The sequence below is a fragment of the Oryctolagus cuniculus genome, chromosome 13, assembly GCF_964237555.1.
Source record: "Oryctolagus cuniculus chromosome 13, mOryCun1.1, whole genome shotgun sequence".
NCBI lineage: Eukaryota > Metazoa > Chordata > Mammalia > Lagomorpha > Leporidae > Oryctolagus > Oryctolagus cuniculus.
In genome coordinates this window covers 85937098-85961100 of record NC_091444.1, presented here as the reverse complement: position 1 = coordinate 85961100, position 24003 = coordinate 85937098, and positions in this window count along the sequence as shown.

Sequence of the window (24003 nt, the reverse complement as noted above, 5' to 3'; positions counted from 1 at the left end):
AAGTCGAGTTACAGACAGAGAGGAGAGCCAGAGAGAAAGAGAGAGGTCTTCCATCTGATGTTCACTCCCTAATTGATTGCAACTGCCAGAGCTGTGCTGATCCGAAGCCAGGAGCCAGGAGCTAGTTCCAGGTCTCCCAGATCGGTACAGGGGCCCAAAAACTTGGGCCACCTTCTACTACTTTCCCAGTCCATAGCAGAGAGCAGGATCTGAAGTGGAGCAGCTGAGTATTGAACCGGCCCCCATATGGGATGCTGGTGCTTCAGGCCAGGGAGTTAACCTGCTCCACCCCAGCACCAGTCCAGCATTTTAAATTTCTGATACTCTAAAATAGCACAGCACTGCATTACATCTAGGAAAGATGCATTTAAAAATTATAAATCTAGTGCATTTCAGCAGTTTTAACAAATACTTCTGATTTTCTCAGCATTATGTATAAATAAATGACATAATGAGTCATTGTCAGATTTTTAGCTTTTGACAGCCACTTATAATATTTCACAGCTTTTTGAAATGTATTGCTAGTGTGTTTTTCTCAACACACACTGGATTTTATCAGTTTAGTGCACATGGAGTTGCCTCTTATAGGATTTGCATTTTGATGGGTTTTCATGGCACATGTAATCAACATCTGCAAAGCCTCTAAAACACATAAATAATGACATGATTCAGGCTTTTTTCTTAAAGATTTATTTATTTGAAAGAGTTGCACAAATAGGGGAGAGGTAGAGAGAGAGAGAGACAGACAGAAACAGAGAGGTCTTCCATCTGCTGGTTTACTCCCAGTTGGCCGCAATGGGTGGTCTGTGTCGATCCGAAGCCAGGAGCTACTTCCAGATCTCTCATGTGTGCAAGGCCCCAAGGACTTGGGCCACCTTCTACTGCTTTCCAAGGCCATAGCAGAGAGATGGTTCAGAAGTGGAGCAGCCACGTCTTGAACTGGCACCCACATGGCTTGCCAGCATTGCAGGAAGCAACTTTATCTGCTATGCCACAGCGCCTGCCCCACATTACATCACTTTAAGATGATATGGATTTAAGTTCATGAGAAATTATTAGCATAGTGGGAACTGATAGACATGGATGAAGCAGGATGGACTTGTTAGGAATGGTGATGTTAATTTTCTTATAAAATAAATAAATAAGAAATTAAATATGATCAGACATAAATGAAGACTAAATTTTTTTAATGGTGATCCAGAAAACACTGATCTCAGGTCTTTTTCTTCCAGTGTTAAGTTTATATTTTTAAATGCATATTAAGTGAACAAACTTCATGGAATTTATATATACAGATTGAAGAGCTAACTGATAACATCCTACCCTAACTTCCCTTGGTCTCATATTTCCAACTCCCTCCTTCTCGTTTTATTTTCTTTTAATTTTGACAGCTGCATGCTTTGATTTTATTTTAGAATCACAAGCTTTAACCCTCTACAAAATAAAGAATTCAGCAAGTAGTAGCAGAAATATCAATGAGTATATGTTGTATACTCTATCAAAGAGTTCAGAAAAGTGCTATGAACAATACTCAAATCTCAAAATATCAATTTAACTCATATACTATTTTTTGTTGTCTATATCTTAATTACCACCAGTCAGAGAAAACATATGGTATTTGTCTTTTGGGGACTGGCTTCTTTCATGAAGCATACTTCTTTCCAGTTCATCCATTTAGTTACAGAAGATGGGATTTCATTCACAATTATGGCTGAATAGTATTTTACACTGTATATATAGCTCATATTCTTTTTCCAGTCACCAGTTGATGGACTTCTGGGTTGATTTCATGTTAGCTATTATGAATTGAGCTGTAATAAACATGAGGGTACAGATAACTCATGCCTATGCATATTCTATTTCATTTCATGTGGATAAATTCCTAGGAGTCAGATGGCAGGATCATATGGTATGTTTGTTTTCAGATTTCTGAGGAACTTTGATACTGCCTTCCATAATGGCTTCATTCCCACCAACAGTGGGTTAGGGTACCTTTTTCTCTCCCTCTCCACCAGCCTTTATTGTTTGTTGACTTTTTCAAAAGAATTATTTATTTGAAAGGTGGAGTTAATTATAGGGAGAGGCAGTGGCAGAGAGACATAAGTATTTTATCTGCTTGTTTATTCTCCATATGACACAACAGGTGGTGCTGGTCCAATCGGAAGCCAGAGTTAGGAGCATCTCCCTGGTCACCCAAGTGGGTGCAGGGACCCAGGCACTTGGGCCATCCTCCACTGCCCTCCCAGTGCAGAGCAGAAAGCTGGACTGGAAGAGGAGCAACCGGGACCAGAACTGGCACCCATATGGGATGCCGTCTCCATGGGTGGAGGATCAACCCAGTGTGCTATGGCACTGGCCCCCATCAGGGATATTTTTCTATAGTACTCTCTATCCACTGTATCTTTTTCTAGTTGAAGAATTAAGGTGATGCAGGATTAATCGAAGGAGTTTGAGAGGATTGTCTCTCTTTCAATTGTGTTGAATAGTTTGAGAAGCATTAGTTCTTTAAAAGTCCTGTAGAATTCAATAGTGAGGCTGTCTGATCCTGGACTTTTCCTTGTTGGGAGGGTCTTTATTACTCATCCAATCTCTGTCTTGGTTTTTGATTTGTTTAGCTTTTCTATGTGTCTTCATGACTCAATTTTGGTATATTGTGTATGTCCAGGAATCTGTTGATTTTTCCTCTAGGATTTCCAATTTGTTAGCAGTCACAACAGATGCCCACATCCTATATTGCAGTGCTAATCTGAGTTTTGGGTACTCCACTTCCAAACCAATTTCATGTTAATACCCCTAGGAAGCAATGGATAATAGCTCAAATTCTTTCCTTCTTGTCATCTAATTTGGAGAACTGTAACCTCAATGGGGACTTGAAACCTGGTCTTGCACAGTTGTAGCCATATAGAAAGTGAACCAGCAGATGGGATATCTCTCTGCTTCTCTTTCCTTCTTTCTTTATCTATGTGTCTCTCTGCCTTTTTTTTAATCATATTAAAATATTTAATTACTTATTTGAAAGAGTTACAGAGAGAGGGATAGACAGAAATCTTCCACCACCTAATTCATTTTTGAGATGACTTTAATAGCCAGAGTGTGGCCAGGTTGAAGCCAGGAGCTTTTCCTCTGATGTGTGTGGCAGCATCCCAGGCACTTGGGCCATCTTCCCCTGCTTTTTCAGTCCATTGGTAAGGAGATGGATCAAATATGGAATAGCTGGTACTTCAACTGGTGCACGGAGAGGATGGCAATGTAACAGATAGCAGCTTTGTCCACTGCACCACAACCACCAGCTCCTCTATCTGCCTTTCCAATAAATAAATCTTTTGAAAAAGAACTGAAGGTAGTAAAAGTCATCATGACTGAGCAATGGCAAATTTATTGAAGTGATCTATTTTCTTAAAGATCTATTTATGAATTTGAAAGGCAGCACTAGAAAGAGAGAGTGGGAGAGATGGATCTTCCTCCTGGTTTGTTCACTCCTCAAATGGCTGCAATGACTGTGGCTAGGACAGACTGATATCAGGAGCCAGGGGCTTCTTCCAGGTCTCTCACATGGGTGCAGGAGCCCCAATATTTGAGTCACCCTGTGCTGCTTTTCCAGACACATTAGCAGGGAACTGGATCCATTTGGAGCATTAATGTCTATGATACTCTCCTTGCAGTTGAAGGATTTAGAATCCATTTCAATTATGGGTGGGCCAAGTACAATGTCTTCCAATTGTCCTAGGTTTGGATTAGATGGGTTCTGATAAATTTTGTTAAAATAGTTATTAAAAAATATATATTATATATAATACTTATAATAAATTATATAATATTATCTGTTTTTAACTAACATATATATTATATGCTAAATTATAATATATTTTATATATGAATATATTTATATACATAAATATATATGAATAAATGTAAATATATATATAAAGAATTTATTTATGTATTTGACAGGTGTACTTACAGACAGTGAGAGGAAGAGACAGAGAGAAAGGTCTTCCATATGCTCATTTACTCCCCTAATGACTGCAATGTCTGCAGCTGGGCCAATCTGAGCTAGGAGCTTCCAGGTCTCCCATATTTCGGCAGGGACCAAAGCACTTGGAACAGCTTCTACTGCTTTCCCAGGCTATTGCAGAGAGCTGGATGGGAAAAGGAGAAATGGGGACTAGAACTGGTGCTCATATGGGGTGCCAGCACTGCAGGTAAAGGATTACACCACTGCACCACAGTGCTGGTCCCAGTCTATCCTTTATTAAGGAGATCTCAGTAATCATGTTCAGGTATTGCTGTCCTATATTCATGGCCAAAGTCCTAGCAGGCAACATGGTTTGGAGAATCGTAAGCACAAGGTGTGTAGGAGACTTCATTTCTCATACAGCACAGTTAATAACAAGGTTCCAAGAGGGGAAATTACTTGCATCATAGTCTTTGAGAACTAATGGACATCACAGGTGATCTAAAGAATTTAGAAGGTTTGTGAGCCCCTAGAGTGAAAAAGTCACTGGGAGCACAAGGACAGTGCCTAGAGTTTATTTTGATGGATTTTAGCCCCTTGCATTGGAGGGAGGCCCGAAGAAGCTAGACTGATTTGTAAACCTCAAAAGTGTCTTTTCAAGGTGAAGGCAAACTGAGACTCAGGATTTTTGGAAAAACTTTGAACAAAACGCATTTGCCACACTTGGTTAAGACACATCATTTATCTATTGATTTTCATCAGATCTGTTAACATTAGGTATAAGGTTCAGTGGACATTGTGGATGGTATATAGCAGTATGATTTTAGTAATATATCATGAGGTGCTTTTTTTTTAATTGGATTTAGCAGCTAAAATTGGGTTACCTAATGGGATATAGCTGGAATAATCACCTTTTTGTTAAACACATCTGAGGTAATAAATGTTAGTGTATGAAGACATTGAGTTTTCTTTTATTGGGTCTTCTTGGTTATTTTAATCTGGGATCTGAGAATTCTCATTTTCTCTAGGTAAGTTGTAACTGAAAAACTTAATTGTATTCCTCATCATGTCGGACCAACTCTGCTGCTTCTGGGATTTTTTTAGTACATCTGACAATTGGAAATTTGGACAATAGTATAGTTAAAAAGAGATGTACCAAGTAAAGTATTTATTTTTATTCTGATACATATTTTTGAATTCTTCTAAAATTCCTATTGAGTATCCTTGTTAAATTTAGTTGCATCTCAGGTTAAGAGTTATTGGAGGCTGGCGCCATGGCTCAATAGGCTAATCCTCCACCTGCAGCACAGGCACACCGAGTTCTAGTCCTGCTGGGAGTGCCAGATTCTGTCCCAGTTGCTCCTCTTCAAGTCCAGCAAACTGGCTGCAGCAGCCACTGGGGGGTAAACCAACAGAAAAAGGAAGACCTTTCTCTCTGTCTCTCTCACTATCCATTCTGCCTGTCAAAATAAAAAATAATTTTTATAAAAAGACTTATTGGAGTCACTGTAGTGATTATACCCATGTAACTTTGTTAATAAATGCAAATAGAACCTGGGAAAATTGATGTATATCTTATGCTATAGAGACTTAAGATTGAACATCTTTTTTTATCTTTTTTAATTATATAATTTAAAAACAAATTTTTGATTTTTTTTGACTTTACTAAGTCACAGCTCTGGCCCCATTAATATGTCTTAACAATGTTTTTTCCTCTCAGACTTATCTCTATTGGTTCAGTTAACTGCATGTCTTTTCTTTAGATTCAGATTCTCTCAGCTGTCAAAGCTTATTCATCTTAATTCTGTTGTTCCTATTTCCCTCCCTTTTATTCTGTCCCTAGGCTAATTGAGGTCATGATTCTCCATTCCTTCTGTGTGGTGTCACAGTAGCCTTGAAGTGTTCTTTTTCTCTTCTGATTTCTAAAGAAAGAAATTATGTATTCCCCCAGTTTAGATATTTTAATAATTCATTCCAAAACAAAGGTTAAATGTTCTTAATTTGACAAGAATTTTTAGGGCCAGCGGTGTGGCGTAGTGGGTAGAGCCACCACTTGCAGTGCTGGCATCTCATATGGATCCAGATCTCTGCTATAGCCTGGGAAAGCAGTAGAAGATGGCCCAAGTCCTGGGCCCCTGCACCCATGTGGGAGACCTGGAAGAAGCTCCTTGCTCCTGGCTTTGGATTGGCACAACTCTGGCCATTGCAGCCAACTGGGCAGTAAACCAGTGAATGGAAGACCCCTCTCTCTTCTCTGCCTCTCTCTGTGTAACTCTGACTTTCAAATAAATAAATAAATCTTTAAAAAAAGAAGTTTTTCTAATTTTAGATTTGTTCTACTTCATTGTCACTTCAGGGTGTGTGTAAAGAGTGTATATCCAGTTTTTCTATTTTAGATTTTTGGGATTTTGTATTAGCTCTGCTGTCTATTAATTTTTCTTGAGCATTGGTGATATCTTCTCCTTAGTTGTATTAAGAGAGAGAGAGCAATAGCCCTCATGTCTTTTTAGGTAAGTAAGACATATTAAAAACAGAGCATTCAGTATACATTCATAGTAGTTTGACTTGTTCAATTGATTTTCCTGAACTCCCTTGGATATTTGGTCTCTGCTGTACAATTTTCTATACTGATTAATTCTTTGATATTTCCAAATCCAGAAAATGAATGATTCAACAGCTGTGTTCCTGTATTTGCTAGGACTCAGGGTAAGAAGCAAAGTTGGAGGTGTTCAGGAATCTACAGGTACATGCTACATAGCAAAGCACATCATTTCCTATACAAAGTGACTGGGAAATCCAGAATCTTTTGCACACTATATTGGATCCTGAACTATTACTGGACTATTCAGTAAGATTTTAATGTATTTATTTTCTGTGTGTGTGTTTGTATTTCTAAATAAACTCTGCTGGGCTACTTAACATTAACATGTATTGCAGAATTCTTTCATCAGCTTTTACTTTTAAAAAGTTTCTCTTTCAGTTTTATGGGAGAGGGTAGAAGTTTTCTGCTATGTAACTGAAAATTCATTCATTCATTAAACTTAAAAATATTTGTTGGAAATGAGTGGAATACTATTAATTCTTGTGTGATTTTCATGAAACTAAATACATTCTCTATTTTGTTTTGCTTAAAATTTCTGCATGTGTGGACTTCTTTTTTCCTTCTTGCCCCAAATCCCTTTGTGTATTGGGATGGCAAATGGGTTTTACACTGGAGAAAACATGTTATTTTGGCAAAGAAGTACTTAGCCTTCCTGCTTCAAGTATTCAAATATTACATTAGAAATCAGTAAATTTGTTTACTGTACAAATGTCTTTTATACAATTTTGTAATCTTCTGGGATATGAGAGGGAGCAGGAAATAGGAGGGTTATGGGTGGGAGGGAAGTTATGGGGTAGGGGAACCTACTGTAATCCAAAAGCTGTACTTTGGAAATTTATATTTATTAAACAATTTTATAATATTCATCTTCCTTTTTATTTCATCCTTTTTTTAAAAAAAGATTCATTTATTTTCCTTGAAAGTCAGTGTGACACACACAGAGAAGGAGAGAGAGAGAGAGAGCAGTCTTCCAACCACTAGTTCACTCCCCATTTGGCCACAATGGCTGGAGCTGTGCCGATCCATAGCCAGGAGCTAGCAGCATCTTTTGGGTCTCCTATGCAGGTGCAGGAGCCCAAGGGCCTGGGCCATCCTCTACTGCTGGATAGTAAGTCTTACTTGCATAAAAAGATGGATAGTAATTTGAGTAGCCAGGACTTGAACTGGCACCCATGTGGGATGTCAGCACTGCAAGCCACAGCTTTACTTGCTACACCACAGCATCGGATCCTTTATTCTTATGACTATTGCTACACTATTGGAATTTATAATTGATAATGCTGAACAATTGAAACTGTCTTATTTACAATTGTAGGACTGGATATGGCAATTTTACTTGAAGTACAGTATGTAGCCTGCTTATTGTATGATTTTTGGAAAAGCATGTATTTATATATAACAGCAGATCTGTTAATCATTTAAAAGTGAATTATCATGATTACCCAGATGTAAAGAATGCAATATGTGCTAATGAGTTAGCAGTCACAGACATTTAGAATTAGAGGGATTTTGGAACCTTTTCAATACTGCAGTTTTTATGAAAAACTAATAATTTTTTTTATTTGACAGGTAGAGTTATAGACAGTGAGAAAGACAGAAAGGTCTTCCTTCCGTTGGTTCACTCCCCAAATGGCTGCCACAGTTGGAGCTGTGCCCATCCAAAGCCAGGAGTCAGGTGCTTTCTCCTGGTCTCCCATCTGGGTGCAGGGCCCAAGCACTTGGGCCATCCTCCACTGCCTTCCTGGGCCATAGCAGAGAGCTGGACTGAAAGAGGAGCAACCAGGACTAGAACCCTTTGCCCATATGGGATACCCACACTACAGGCGGAGAATTAACCAAGTGAGCCATGGCGCTGGCCTCCGATAAATTTACTTTTAACAAAATATCAAAATATCTTATTCAGTATAAAGTTAGTAGTGAAAAAGAGACTACCTTGTTGAACACAGAAATTTGAGATTATATTTCTTGGTATTAATTTGCATCTTAAGGCTTATTGCCTAGTTTATTTCAACATTTTAATCTAATATTACTAATAATATCTTGTACTTAGTGGTTCACTGTGTGCCAGACAATATTCTTTTGATTTTTTAAAGGATTTATTTATTTATTTGGAAGTCAGAGTTACACAGATAGTGAACAAGAGGAAGAGAGAGAGAGAGGTCCTCCATCTGCTGGTTCACTCCCCAGATGGCCTAAAAGGTCAGAGATATGCCAATCTGAAGCCAGGAGCCAGGATCTCTTCAGGGTCTCCCATGCAGATTCAGGGGCCCAAGGACTTGGGCCAACTTCCTACTGCTCTCCCAGGCTATAGCAGAGAGCTGGATGGAAAGTGGAGCAGCTGGGACGTGAACCAGCCTCCATATGGGATGCCCCCACTGCATGCAGTGGCTTTACTGGCTACACCACAGCACTGGCCTCAAGACAATGCTCTAAAATGATGCATTAATTATTCCCAAATATTGAAAAGTGGCATGGTACACATTTGAATGTGTTGTTTTGTACTAGTTGTAGAAAGAGTTTAAAATATATTTAGATTTAAAAATGTAAGCTTTGATCTAAAGGTTTACTTTCCCCTAAGGTGCCTGTTCGGAAACTGAGAGATCGTTGAAGTCTCAAGATAGAGTACAACTGATCTTATCCAAGCCTTCTTTATCACATGAGGATGCTAAATGCCAAGGCCCAGAGAAGTAAAGTGAATTGTTCAAGGTCACATAGGTAAGTTGTAGCAGGGATAATTCTGTATTAGCATTAGGTATCCTAATACATAGGCCACTGTTCTGTCAATTTCATACTCCTTCTGGAGTTAAAGATTCTAAGTTGTGGAAAATTAAGTTTGGAAATTTAGTGGTTGCTATGTTGTTATGGTGAGAAATTTCTGTGTATAGCTATGAGTTGCTTAAATTTTATTCAATATATTTTTCTAGTATGTTTGCAATTTATTTGAAATGTATAACAACTAGCTTCATCTATTTGCCAAAAGAATTTTTTAAAGATTTATTTATATTATTTGAAAATCAGAATTACACAGAGAGAGAAGGAGAGGCAGAGAGAGTGGTCTTCCATTCACTGGTTCACTCCACAGTTGGCCTCCATGGCTGGAGCTGTGCCGACTGGAAGGCAGGAGCCAGGAGCCTCTTCCTGGTCTCCTATGCAGGTGCAGGGGCCCAAGGATTTGGACCATTTTATAGTGCTTTCCCAGGCTGTAGCAGAGAGCTGGATAGGAAGTGGAGCAGCCAGGTCTTGAACTGATGCCCCTATGGAATACCAGCACTGCAGGTGGCAGCCTCACCCACTATGCCACAGTGCCAGCCCTTGCCAAAAGAATTTATAGAAGCTATTCCATATATACACTTCACAATTATTTAGTTACTTGACACGAACTATCCCTGCATATTTGAAAATTTTGAATGGTATCACTTGGGTTTTAAGAATGTTATATTTTAGGTCTCTTAATATTTTTAGTGATGATGTTTTAAAGGCCCTTTCTGTTTTATGAAAAATGATAAGGATTTTGTTTTACAATGGCCATAGTATTACCACTTAAAGCAATAGATTAAATAACACTTTTAAACAAAGTCATTTAATACTGAATTCTAAAACACTGGTATATTTTAAGTGAGAAACCGGATTTCTTTCAGATATTCTAAATAAGAATGATAATCAAAATTGAAGACATCTACAGTTTTTAATCACTTCTTTTAAATATTAGTCATAATGGTCCAATTTAGAGTTTTAATTTTCATTAGCTTTTAAAAGATTCAGCACGGTTTATAGAAAAAATTAAGAGAACATAATTATATACTCAACCTCCCTCCCTTCTTTTTCCTTCTTTGTCATTTTTTTTTAGCTTATGATATGACATTTTCCATTTACATTACATTAAAAAAGGGTGTTGAATCAAGGGACAAGTTTAACAGGCAAAAAGCAGAAAGATCGTAATTTAGAGGGAATACAGACAATGGCTCTAAACAATATTTGAATATCACATCTAAACAATATTTGAAGAAATTGATAAAATAAATATTTTAATTTCTCCTACTAAAATGCTCAGAGAAAGTCTTTCATTATTTATCAAATATTAGTGCAAATATATGGATTTAAATGATCCCAAAAAGTGGTAATTTTTGTGTAATAAAGTCCAATTATTGTCAAGGCTTTTTGACAGTCTCACAGAAAACTTGTGTTTGTGAATGGGAAGAATAATATCAAAATGTCCATACTACCAAAAGCAATTTGCAAATTCAATGCAATTCCAATCAACATACCAACGATGTTCTCAGAGCTAGAAAAAATGATGCTAAAATTCATATAGAAACATGAGAGATGCTTAACATCTAAAGAAATGTTATAAAACAAAAAAAAAAGCTGGAGACATCACACCATATTTTAAGACATATTACAGGGGTCAGCACTATGACAAAGCAGGTAAAGTCACCGTCTGCAGTGCCGACATCTCATATGGGTGCCAGTATGTTTCCCAGCTGCTCCACTTCTTATACCCCTCTCTGGTATAGCCTGAGAAAAAAGTAGAAAATGGCCAAAGTCTTTGGGCCCCTGCACCTGCATAGAGACCTGGAAGAAGCTCCTGACACTTGGATTCAGATCAACAGAGCTCTGGCCATTGTGGCCATTTGGGGAGTAAACCAGTGGATGGAAGACCTCTCTCTCTCTCTGCCTCTACCTCTCTGTGACCCTGCCTTTCAAATAAATAAATAAACTGCAAAAAAAAAAAACACAAAAAGAAGAAGTGTTAGCAATGATATAATAACAGACACATAGTTCAATGGAAAAAACTAGGTAGCATAGAAATAAACCCAAATTTCTACCAGCAACTCATATTTAACAAAGGAACTAAAATGAACTGGAGAAAGAAGAATCTCTTTCACAAGTGGTGCAGAGGAACTTGATGATCCAAATGTAGAAGCCTGAAAATAAACTCCAACATCACTTACACTATGTGAAAGTGAACTCACAGTGAATGAAAAATCTAATCATAAGACCCAAACCCAAGTAAACATAGGGAAACTCTAAATATTGTCAACACACAATAGCTTTTCGGTAAGATTCCAATAGCAATAGTCACAAAAATAAAAACAGAGACATCTGAGTATATCCAACTAAGATACTTCTTCACAACAAAGTAAACATCAAAGTGTAGATACAATGAACAGATGGCAGGAAAAATTAAAACTCTGAATGTTTACAGATTTCCAGAACATTTACATGAATTGGAAAAACTCCAAAAAATACAGTGAAGAAACAGGCAAGGATCTGAATAGACATTTCTCAGAAGAAATGTAAATGGTCAAAACATGTGAATATGCCCGATGTCACTAGCCATTATGTAAATATAAATCAGAACACCATATCAGTCTCCAACACCTGTGGGAGAATACAACACTCAGGTGTTTGTGTGTGCAGCAAGTGGGTTTAGAGGACCCTGTTCACCTCTGGAGAGCAGAGTCTACGGGGAGACAAAGAAACCTTACTGCTTTCCTAATGGGCTTATTAAGTTCTTGACCAGTGCCTGTTAGTCTTGCCACAAACTTTCTAGTCTCACTACTTTCCTTCTTCTTCCTCTTCTCTGTGACTTGTAAAATAGTATACATTCTGTATGCTGTGGATACTTTAGATTTATTTTATTCCTTCGGTCTCCTATGAAGTTCCTCCACAAAAACACAGCCCTCAAAATATTCATTCATTTATGCAGTCTGCAGATTTCATGAGCTACTAAATTCCAAATAGTATATTAAAGGCAAGATCTAGGCCTAAGAGAAAAGTGGTCTGAATTCTGTGCCTAGAAGAGGATTTGGGACATAGTAGAATTTCGGTGAAGTGCTATGTGAATGACATGCACTCAGTAAATGAGTAATCTAAAGCATACACTGCATTCAAGCAACACAGCAGCCCTACTCACCTCAGGTAGAGCAATTGAGAGGAATAATGTGAACAAAAATAAGACATCAATAAGTTGAATAATAACAGAGAAAAAACAAAATGAGATAGATGCCAACATTACTGACCTATTTTTGAGAAATTAAATTGATAGAGGGGCTGGCATTGTGGCTAAGTGGGGTAAGCTGCAATCTGTGAGGCCAGCATATCATGTGAGTTCCACTTTGAGCTTAGGAATCTCCACTTCCAATTTAGCTCACTGCTAAACACCTGGGAAACCAGCAGAAGATGAACGAAGGACTTGGGTCCTTGCCACTGATGTGGGAGACTTGGATGAAGCTCCTGACTTCAGCATGCCCCAGGCTCAACTGTTGAAACTCTCTGGGGTGTGAGCCAGCAGATGAAAGCTATCTCTGTCTTTCCCCCTCTCTCTAAATCCACTTTTCCAATAAACAAAGATTTAATAAACAAATTAACTGATTTCAAAATACACAAAAACATGAACAATACTATATCATCTTGATGCCAAACTGATAAAAAATAACAAATGCTAGAGAGCACATGGGAAAAGAAAACCGTCATATATGGTGGATGAAAACACAAGTTAGTACAGATGTTATGCAGAACAGTATGGCCATTCCTTAAAAAGGATAAAAATTGGGGCCGGCGCTGTTGTGCAGCGCCTGAGGGGCCAGCATCCCATTTGGGTGCCAGTTCTAGTTCCAGCTGCTCTTCTTCCAATACAGCTCTCTGCTATCTCCTGGGATAGCAGTAGAAGATGGCCCAAGTCCTTGGGCCCATGCACCCATGTGGGAGACCCAGAGGAAGCTCCTGTCTCCAGGTTTCAGAATGGCATAACTCTGGCCTTTGTAGTCATCTGTAGAGCGAACCAGCTAATGGAGGACCTCTCTGTGTCCCTATCTCTATTGTAACTCTTTCAAATAAATAACAAAAATTTAAAATAAGATAAAAATTGACCTACCATGTGAGAGTTATCTTGCTCTTGGCTATATAGAATAAGGAACTTTTATTAGCAGGAAAGGAGAAGAGCATATCAAAGATACAGCAATTTTCCCATAACACAGCCACTATAACACAGTTCACTGCAGCCAGGATTTGAAACCAATCTAGCTATCCATCAATGAAAAAAATGGACAGGGGAACTTCATTTAGATACAAAAAAGAACAAAATATTATTAAATTAATTGAAATAAGCCAGAAGCAGGAACACAAATGTCACCTGGTCCTTGTCACATGTGGAAGTGAAAGAAAATAATGGATCTGAACACAGAACTGTGATTACTAGAGGCTGAGAAGGGAAGCAGCTAGGGATAGAGGGGGATTGGATAATAGGTAACAAAATACAAAGAGGCAGAAAGAACTTCTGGTGTCCCATAATATAATGAGATGACTACATTCAACCATATTAGGTTCTGTGTAAAGAACTGAAAGAGAGGAGCTGGTAGTCTCAAATCATGGAGAAGAATTAGAAACTGTACTTGCTTGGGGGCCAGCATTATGGCACAGTGGGCTAACGCCCTGGCCTGAAGCACCAGCATCCCCTGTGGGTACCAGTTCTAGTCCTGGCTGCTCCTCTTCTGATCCAACTCTCTGCTATGGCCTGGGAAAGCAGTAGAAGATGGCCCAAGTCCTTGGGTCCCTGCACCCAAGTGGGAGATCTGGAAGAAGCTCCTGGTTCCTGGCATCAGATTGGCAGAGCTCCGGCCATTGTGGCCACCTGGGGAGTGAACCAGCAGAGGAAGACCTCTCTCTCTCTCTGCTGCTACTTCTCTCTGTAACTCTGTCTTTCAAATAAATAACTCTTTAAAAACTTAATAAAACTGTAGTTGCTTAGCTTGATCACTTTTTACTGCATAAATGTGTGCAAATATTGCACTACACCCTGTAATAATGCATGACTAGGACACATTAATCACAAATTATTTCAATGAAATTTTAAAAATTAGAAGCATTTCTTTATATTAACAATGAACTATTTGAAAATGAAATTAGAGAAACATTTCCATGCATAGCAGCATAAGAACCAGGAACCAATGTCTTCAATGTTATCAGTGATGAATCAGATTCACAGACCCCAGCACTCAGTTTTTGCCATAGACCTTACCATGGCAATTGTGGGCATATAGTAGTAAATCAATGGACAGGAATCCTTTGTCTCTATATCTGTTAAATAAATAAACAAGGAATTCATCAAAGAAAAAGAGATATCAATTTGGATGCCAGGTCACAAAAACACATGCACTTGAGCTATCCTCCAGTTTGTGATGCCAACAAATCTTTCAGACATGTTACATTTTCAGAGACTTTTCTGTAATCTTGCTAAGCTTTCTGGAAATCTGCCTTATAGCAAAGCGATTCCCAATTCCATTACACTCATGATTATTCTTTTGTGTGAGTTTTTAGTTTATCATCTAGAGATAATTTATGGTACAAAACTTTTCTGTGCATGCATGTTTTCTCATTTGTGAGTCTATTCATGGGAATTGAAGACTGATTTATAGCAGAAATACATTTTCCAAATTCATTGCATAGACTTTTGTTCCTTATGAATTCTCTGAAGTCTGTTGATGTCTATTTTCTGGCTAAAGGTTTTATCGTATTTACAGCATGCAAAGAGTACCACCTTTTGTGAATTCTGTATCTATACAAGCCTGAAACAAAGAAAATGTTTTTATACAATCAGTATACTCCTAAGAAACCACCTGTGTCAATTCTCTGATGTACCATTGACTTCTGACAAACAACCTTTTCACACTAATAATATTTATAAGCTTTCTCCTTTACATGAGTCTCTGTTGGGTAGGATGTGATTTCCAGCAAAAGGTTTTGTCACAATACTTACATGAATTTTGGAGAAAAGCTCTTCCACATTCATTATATTGTTAAGGTCTCTCCCTTGTTCAAATTCCATGATGGATTATGAGGCATTACCTATGTGAAATGACTTTCTCACATTTATTTCATTCATTAGATATATATGTTGTGCATTCTGATATAAGGAGAGATTTGGGCAGAGCTTTCCAACACTCATTACACCCATAAGGTTTCTCTCCCACGTGAATTCCCTGTTGTCGTATGAGGTATGGCTTCTAATTAAAGGGATTTTACTTTCAAAGGAGTTTTTCCCTATATGAATTTGATGATGTACAATGAGGGCTGAATTATGGTAAAAGGCTCTGAGTCATTACATTCATAAAATTGCTCCCCATGAGAATTCTTTTATGTTTGATGAGGTCTGATTTGCACCACAAAGGCTTATTCACATGTATTACATTCATGCATTTCTCCCCTTGGTGAATTCTCTAATATTTCATGAGATATAACTTGCACAAAAAGGTCATGTAGAAAATTCCTTGTGTGGATTCTCTGATATCTTATGAGTTATGAAGTAGAGCAAAGAGGCTTTCCACCATCCTTCCATCCATAAAACCTACCTAAATTGAGCAACAAAGATATAGAAAACGTAAACACACACATAACCGGATGGAAATGATATCAGTAATAAAGACCCTCGCCGCCAAGAAAACCCCAGGACTGGATGGCTTCACTGCTGAATTCTAACAGACATTTAAAGCACTAACTGCAATTCTTCTCAAGTTATTCAAAACAATTGAGAGAGAGGCGATTCTCCCAAATTCTTTCTATGAAGCCAGCATCACCTTCATTCCTAAACCTGAAAAAAGTGCAACAAAGAAAGTAATTATAGACCAACTTCCCTGATGAACATACATGCAAAGATCTGCAACAGAATTCTGGCCAATTGAATCCAACAATGCATCAGAAAGATCATCCACCCAGACCAAGTGGGATTTATCCTTGGTATGCAAGGATGGGACCAAAGGCATTTCCACAGTCATTTCCTTTATAAGCTTTCTCCATGGTGTGAAGGCTCTGATACTTTCTGAGGTTTGACTTCTCAGCAAAGGTTTTTCCACAGTCATTGCACTCATAAGGTTTCCCCCAGTACAAATTGTCTGATGCTTTGTGAGCTTTGACTTCTCAGCAAAGGCATTTCCACAATGATTGCATTCATAAGGTTTCTCCCCTGTGTGACTTCTCTGATGCATTTTGAGTTGTGATTTCTGGCCAAAGCTTTTTCCGCAGGCATTGCATTCATAATGCTTGTCTTCTGTGTGAATTCTCTGATGCTTTCTGAGGTTTGAATTCTGGCCTAAGGTTTTTCCACAGTCATTGCATTCATAAGCTTTCTCCCCTGTGTGAATTCTCTGATGCTTTCTGAGGTTTGCCTTCTGGCCAAAGGCTTTTCCACAGTCATTGCATTCATAAGGCATATCCCCTGTGTGAATTATCTGATGATTTATGAGGTGTGGCTTCTGGCCAAAGAGTTTTACATAGTCATTGCACTCATAAACGCTTATCCCCTGTGTGACTTCTCTGATGATTTATGAGGTTTGACTTCTGGCCCAAGGTTTTTCCACAGTCATTGCATTCATAAGGTTTCTCCCCTGTGTGACTTCTCTGATGATTTGTGAGTGTTGATTTCTGGCCAAAAGCTTTTCCACAATGATTACACTCATAAGGTTTCTCCCCTGTGTGAATTCTCTGATGATTTAGGAGGTTTGCCTTCTGGCCAAAGGATTTTCCACAGTCATTACATTCATAAGGTTTCTCACCTGTGTGAATTCTCTGATGATTTATGAGGTGTTTCTTCTGGCCAAAGAACTTCCCACAGTAATTACATTTATAAGATTTCAACCCTGTGTGAATTCTCTGATGTCTAATGAGATCTGACTTCTGGTGAGTGGTTTCTCCACAATCATTACACACATGAGGGTTTTCCACTTATATGAGTGCTGTGATGGAGGGTATGGCAGAATTTAATACTGAATGACTTCCCACAAGGTTTACATGCATAGGATTTCTTCCCTATATTTGGTCTATGATTCAGTCTAACATGTGATTGGTAAATAACAGGTTCCACAGGCCCAATATACTTATAAACGTTCTCTCTTTTGGGACTTTGTTGATGTATACTGAGGTTAGAATTCTTATGGAAATCTTGTACTATTTGAGTTGTCTTGCCAATAGTGGCAATTGACTTATTACAGGTTTCTACCATAAAAAGCTTCTCAGATTCACAGAATATATTCTTGCTTTTGAAGACTTTCCCTTGTCCAATTTGTTCAAGTGCCTGCTCCATGGTCTGAATATTGTGCTGTTGATTAAGAGGTTCACAGAACTGGAGAGTGTTCCCAGGTACCTTAGTAGCACAAAATTTCTCTCCAGCTTGTAGTTGATCAGGCCCACAATGGGGACACATATTGTGACATATACTGCATTCTTCAGGTTTTATTCCTGAATAGTTTCTCTTTTTGATACTCAGTTTTGGAATATGGCTTATACTTAAATTAAGTGTTTTTCTGAATTCATGTTAGTCATAACATCCTGATTCAGATTTTTCTCCAGACTGTTCTGGTTGGTCTTAATCAGTTCATCCAGTTTCATGGCAACTGAAGTGAGGAAAAAAATGATGTCACTACATCAAATATAATTGTTTCTTCTAGCATACTCGTGTAAAAGGAATGAAGTTACTTGTATTTAAGAGGGATAAGATGTTAGGAAAAGTTCTGCATTTGTGCCTCCTCACACAGGGCACCAAAATGTTAGGAAAAGAGTTGTAGAATAGAGGAGAAAGTGTATGAATTTACAGCCAGACAGAATTTATTCAGAGAAAATTAATCCACAGAGGTGGGTGACCAACTGCCTGTCTGTACAAGATGGAGCATGAAGGCCCCAATTCCCAGGGGCCAGACCTTTTTGAGGAGGGCTAAGGCTGGGCATGAGGGTAGGGGGCAGCAGTGGAGGGGAATTCCAGGAACTGGGTGGGGGCCTTAGGAACCTGGAAAATAATGCAGGGTGGGGTATGAAGGCAATAGGCTGTGAGACCCAATTGAGTTTCAAGGGCAAGGAATACATTCCAAAGTTTATCTACTTTGGGCAATGAGGGAGAATGGCTCAGGTTTATATCCTCATTCCATCATAAGATTTTCAAAAAATGATTAGAAGATACATATTTATGAATATACAGGTTTTCTCCATTATACATTAATATATTAAATTGTATCCATAGATTTTCCAATGTTCATCCATGATCCTGTTTACTACCAGAATTTTTTCCAAGTATGATTGAATGGTTTTTGTGGTAAGATGTCTTAAGTCACTGCTTGGGATGCCTGTATCTCAAAACAGTGCCAGTTTAAGCCGAGGCTACTCTGCTTCCAATACAGCTCTGAGATAATAGATACTGGAAAGCAGCAGATAATGGTTCATGTGCTTGGGACCCTGTGATAGAGATGAGTAGGTGAAATTCCAGGCTTCTGGCTTCAGATTAGTCATAACTGTTGATAGTATTTGGGGAGAGAGTTAATAGAAAATCTATTCCTCACTGTTTCTCTCTCACTTTCTACTTTCACAAAAATGAATAAGGCTTCACAGAATGGACTAATATTTGATAAATATATTCACCTGTAATCTAGAAACCAATTTTTCCCTGCCACTTCTTCAGTTCATTTTTTAATGTATTTTTATTTCTTTATTTGTGAGAGTTAGACTGTGAGAGACAGAGACAAAGATCTTCCTTCCATTGGCTCACCCCTCAAATGGCAAATACATTTGGATCTATGCCAATCCAAATCCAGGAGCCAGGTGCTTCCTCCTTATCTCCATTGTAGGTGCAGGGGCCCAAGCATTTGGGCCATCCTCCACTGCCCTCCCGGGCCACAGCAGAGAGCTGGACTGGAAGAGGAGCAACCAGGACTAGAACCCGGGGCCCATATGGGATGCTGGTGCTGCAGGGGGAGGATTAACCATGTGAGCCACGGCGCCAGCCCCTTTTTCAATTCATTTTTAAAAAATTGTGGGTTTTGTACTTCTGTGCTATTTCAACCATAAATATGGGGAAGTTTTACTAGATCATTTCCTTGAAGGTAAAGAGTGAAATGTGTCTATACTCTAAGCAGGATCACATTCATGGGACAAGATTTGAATATGTGGTTGTCTTGTGTTCTGTCTTCCCAGGCAAACAGCATTTGTGGGATTTTTCTAATGAAAATCTCTGTTTTATCTGCACTATTATAGTTTCCCCATATTTCTAAGGAAACCTGACATCCTAATCTTTTTAGAACTACAACAGTTACAGAAAGTTCCAATATACCACCTTGGCTATACATTCCCACCAGTTGAAATAATTTATTCCTGCAACCCAGAGTCTGCTCAATTATTGAAAATTGATTTCTAACTCATTGTGAAGACGTCAGCCCTGGTTACCTCCTCTTGTTTCTTTCTATAAACACTCCTCTATGATAATTTGAGTTTCTGGAGGTTTGTTGATTTTCACAGAAAACTTCATTTCCTTTGCCTTTACCAGAGATACTGATCTCCATAGATACTGTAGAATGTCTGTGTCTGAATCACAGGACCAGCTGTCTTCAGGAGTAAGACTTGGGAAAAACTCATGGAAAGAACACCAGTCAATATCTGTTGCACTGCTTCTGCTTTGGCCTCCCTGCCCGTTATGTACACACTGATATGGAAGGCTCTGATGTAGGCATTCTTCCCCCATCCATGGCTCTGCTCCTTGCTCCAACTTGAAGATCAAGTCAGGTTTGGTCCTGCAGTGCCCTACTAATGGAAACAATATAGACTTTGTGAAATCACTATCTTGGGTTAATGAAAGGAGTACAGCTTGGTCCAGGAGCTATGCAACAAATGTCCAATGTGAAATCCTTCCCAGGTGGTAGATATTCAGATTCTTCATGGACTCAAATTCTATACCTGTCCCTCATTCAACTTTATGAATAGTGCTCACTTAGTTGTCAAATAGCAAGAAAATGTTACCATTGGGCATGTGATGAGTGTCACTCACCCAGGGAGAACAGGCTGCTGTAGGTCTCCAGCATCACATCCCTGTACAGGATTTTCTGAGCTTGGTTCATGTTCTGCCATTCCTCCCAGGTAAAGTACACAGCCAGGTCTTCAAATGCTATCATCACCTGTGACAGAACACTCCTGGTCAACATGTCAACTCTGTCACCTAACAAACAATGGCAGTTGTATATCTTCTACATGGGTATGGATGAAGAAGCAAGAATGCCATTTCATTTCAGATTTGTGAGCATTTGGGCAGCCACACAGAAGCATTCAACAGGGGATCAAACCTGTGGTATAAAGGCTGTGAAAATTGCCCAAGCTGGAGGGAAACAGGAATTTCTGTTCACAAAGGCCAGACTATGTCAAGGGCAATTGCACAGTAGGCTGAAAGGGGAACAAGAGTCACTCTGGAATGAGCAGTGTTCAGAAGAATGTAGAAGTATTCAGGAAAAAAGACAAGAAACCATCAGGGAAGTTATGAAGGGATTGAACAGCGAAGAATTTCCAGAAAAACACTGTACACAGTCAATGCAATTATGGCAGAGAAAAAAATTTTTAAAAGAGACAGTAGGCATTTAACTTAGTGTTTATGATGCCAGCTCAGATACTCTCTCTCTGCATCAAATTTCCAAAGTTGGATTTCAGTGCCAGCTCCAGTTTCCAGCTCCCAGCTAATGCAGACCAGGGGAAGCAATGGTGATGCCAACCAAGAGGGAGGCCTAGATTCCATTCCTGACTCTTGGCTTCAGTTGTGCCCCACCTCTGCTTGATATTTTTATTTAGGCAGTGAAGAAGTGCATGGGAGCTTTCTAGCTTTCTCTCACTCCATCAATTTCTTTCTCTATCAGGCTCATAAATATTTTAAGTAAGGGAGGAGATTCAAGAAAGAATAGAAAGTAGCTTTTGCTTTTTCTATAATTATTCTACTCATAAACATTTAAAGAACTGAAATAACATGATAACAAATTAAAGTAAAAGCTATGGAGTTATTTACCCAAGAACAGAACCTGAGAAATTCTGTACTGTAATCTGCATTTGTGACTGAGGGAAATACAGAGAGCTTTGTTTGAGAACCTGCAGTAGGCACCAGCATTGTGGTACAGCAGGTAAGTCTCCACCTGCAATTCAGGCATCCCATGTGGACAGACAATTTGAGTCCTTAGTGCTCCACTTCCAATTGAGTTCCCTGCTAAAGTGGCTGAAAGAGCAGTGAAAGATGGCCTGAGTATTTGGGCCAATTCCACAAATATGGGAGACCCAGATAGAGTTCCAGACTCCTGGCTTTGGCCTGGCCAACCATTGTGGCCATTTGTTGAATGAACCAGCAGATGGAAGATATCTCTTTCTCACTACCCATCTCTCCCTATCTCTATTACTCTGCCTTTCAAATAAGTTAATAAATAAACCTTGGGGCTGGCACTGTGGCACAGTGGGTTAATGCCCTGGCCTAAAGCACCAGCATCCCATATGGGCACCGTTTCAAGACCCAGCTGCTCTAATTTTGATCCAGCTCTCTGCTATGACCTGGGAAAGCAGTAGAAGAAGGCCCACGGATTTGGGCCTTTGTAGCTGTGTGGGAGACCCAGAAAAACCTCCTGGCTTTAGATGGGTGCAGACCGGCCAGTGCAGCCAATTGGAGAGTGAAATGTTGAATGAAAGATCTCTCCTCTCTCTCTTTCTCTCTGCCTCTCCTCTCTCTGTGTAACTCTTTTAAATAAATAAATAAATTGTTAAATACAATCTTAAAACCTGAAAGAACATGCAGTAGATTATTTTCCCCACTGTGTTCTTACTCTAGCTGGGAATCAAGTTCATCTCCTCAAACTATTAAGGACTGCATTACTCTAACAATTAAAAAAATAAATGCAGCCAGCTCCGTGGCTCACTAGGCTAATCCTCCGCCTTGTGGCGCTGGCACACTTCATTCTAGTCCCAGTCGGGTTGCCAGATTCTGTCCCAGTTGCCCCTCTTCCAGGCCAGCTCTCTGCTGTGACCAGGGAGTGCAGTGGAGGATGGCCCAAGTCCTTGGGCCCTGCACCCCATGGGAGACCAGGAGAAGTACCTGGTTCCTGCCATCAGATCAGCACAGTGGGCCGGCTGCAGTGCACCAGCCATGGTGGCCATTGGAGGGTGAACCAACGGCAAAGGAAGACCTTTCTCTCTGTCTCTCTCTCTCTCACTGTCCACTCTGCCTGTCAAAAAAAATAATAAATGTCACTGATTTGTGGTTTAGCCCTAGGTAAGTAATTCTCTTGCAGAATGCTAAGTGTTTATTTCCAGGGTGGAACTAAAACACTGCCCACTACATCATCTGTATAACACTAAAGAATGTGTTGGACATTATGACCCCAAAATTTAGAATATTGTCCTTGACTTCAATTGAAATCATATAACAAATATATATTTTGCTATGGCAACAGAAAATGAGAGATGACATTGCCTTTTCTTGGATAAATGCAATGATTGATAGTCATGACAAATTCATCATACATCTTGTTTCTATATATTCCCTGAGAATAAAATTTACCTTCCTACATCCATTTTCATTAATAAATTATTATAAATCTAAAAACAAAACAGACAGAAAGCTGGGAATAATTAAGAAAACCACTTACAGGGGCCAGTGCTATCGCACGGTGGGTTAAAGCCACAGTCTGCAGAACCACCACCAGATATTAATTCCCACCAAATCAGGTGTGAGTGCGATTTTCAGGTGAATTCAATCAGAATTCCACAGCCATTCAGCTGGGAGGGGTGGATGAATCCAGAAACAGCCAGTTTACATGGGACTAAATCAAGCCTAATATCACAAAGGACTCTTGCATTTCTTTGGCTTTTTTCACATTTGTCTTATTTATCATGATTTGTAATGAATTTTCTGATGTGAGCTTTAGTTTTCAGACTGGAATATGGAGCCCAGGGCACGGGAGGAATGGTCTTTTGCACTCAGGGCACAGATGTTGGCTTGCTCCAATTCTGGCTTGCTGTCATTGTTTTGGGTGCCTCAGCCAATTTTTGGTTTTGAGCAGCAATTTTCTAAATGTTTTCTTGGTCTGAGTTTCTTTTGCCTTCTTCCATCCCAAATTTTGTATTCTGACGCAGTACAAACAAGAAGTTAGACAGAGGATCCATTATGAAATAAAAAAAAAAAAACACAATAAATTGGCTTTTCAGGCTTAGAAATCTACAGGCAGGATGACTAAGATGAATTTTTGTGTTTTGGAAAATGAAATGGAACCAATTTGCTGTGGGGACAGATATTAATTCCCTCCAAATCGAGTTTGACTGTGATTTTCAGGAATATTCAATCAGAATTCCACAGCAAGTCAGCTGGGAGGGGTGGATGTATCCAGAAACAGCCGGTTTCCTTGTGACTAAATCAAGCCCAATATCACTAAGGACTCTTGCATTTCTTTGGCTTTTTTCACAGTTTTCTTATTTATCATGGTTTGTAATGAATTTTATGATGTTAGCTTTGGTTTGGAGGCTGGAATAAGGAGTTCAGGGTACAGCAGGAATCGTCTTTTTGAATCAGGGCATAGCTGTTGGCTTGCTCCAATTCTGGCTTTCTGTCACTGTTTTGTGTGCCTCTGCTAATTTTGGTACTTAAGCAGCAATTTTCTAAATGTTTTCTGGGTCT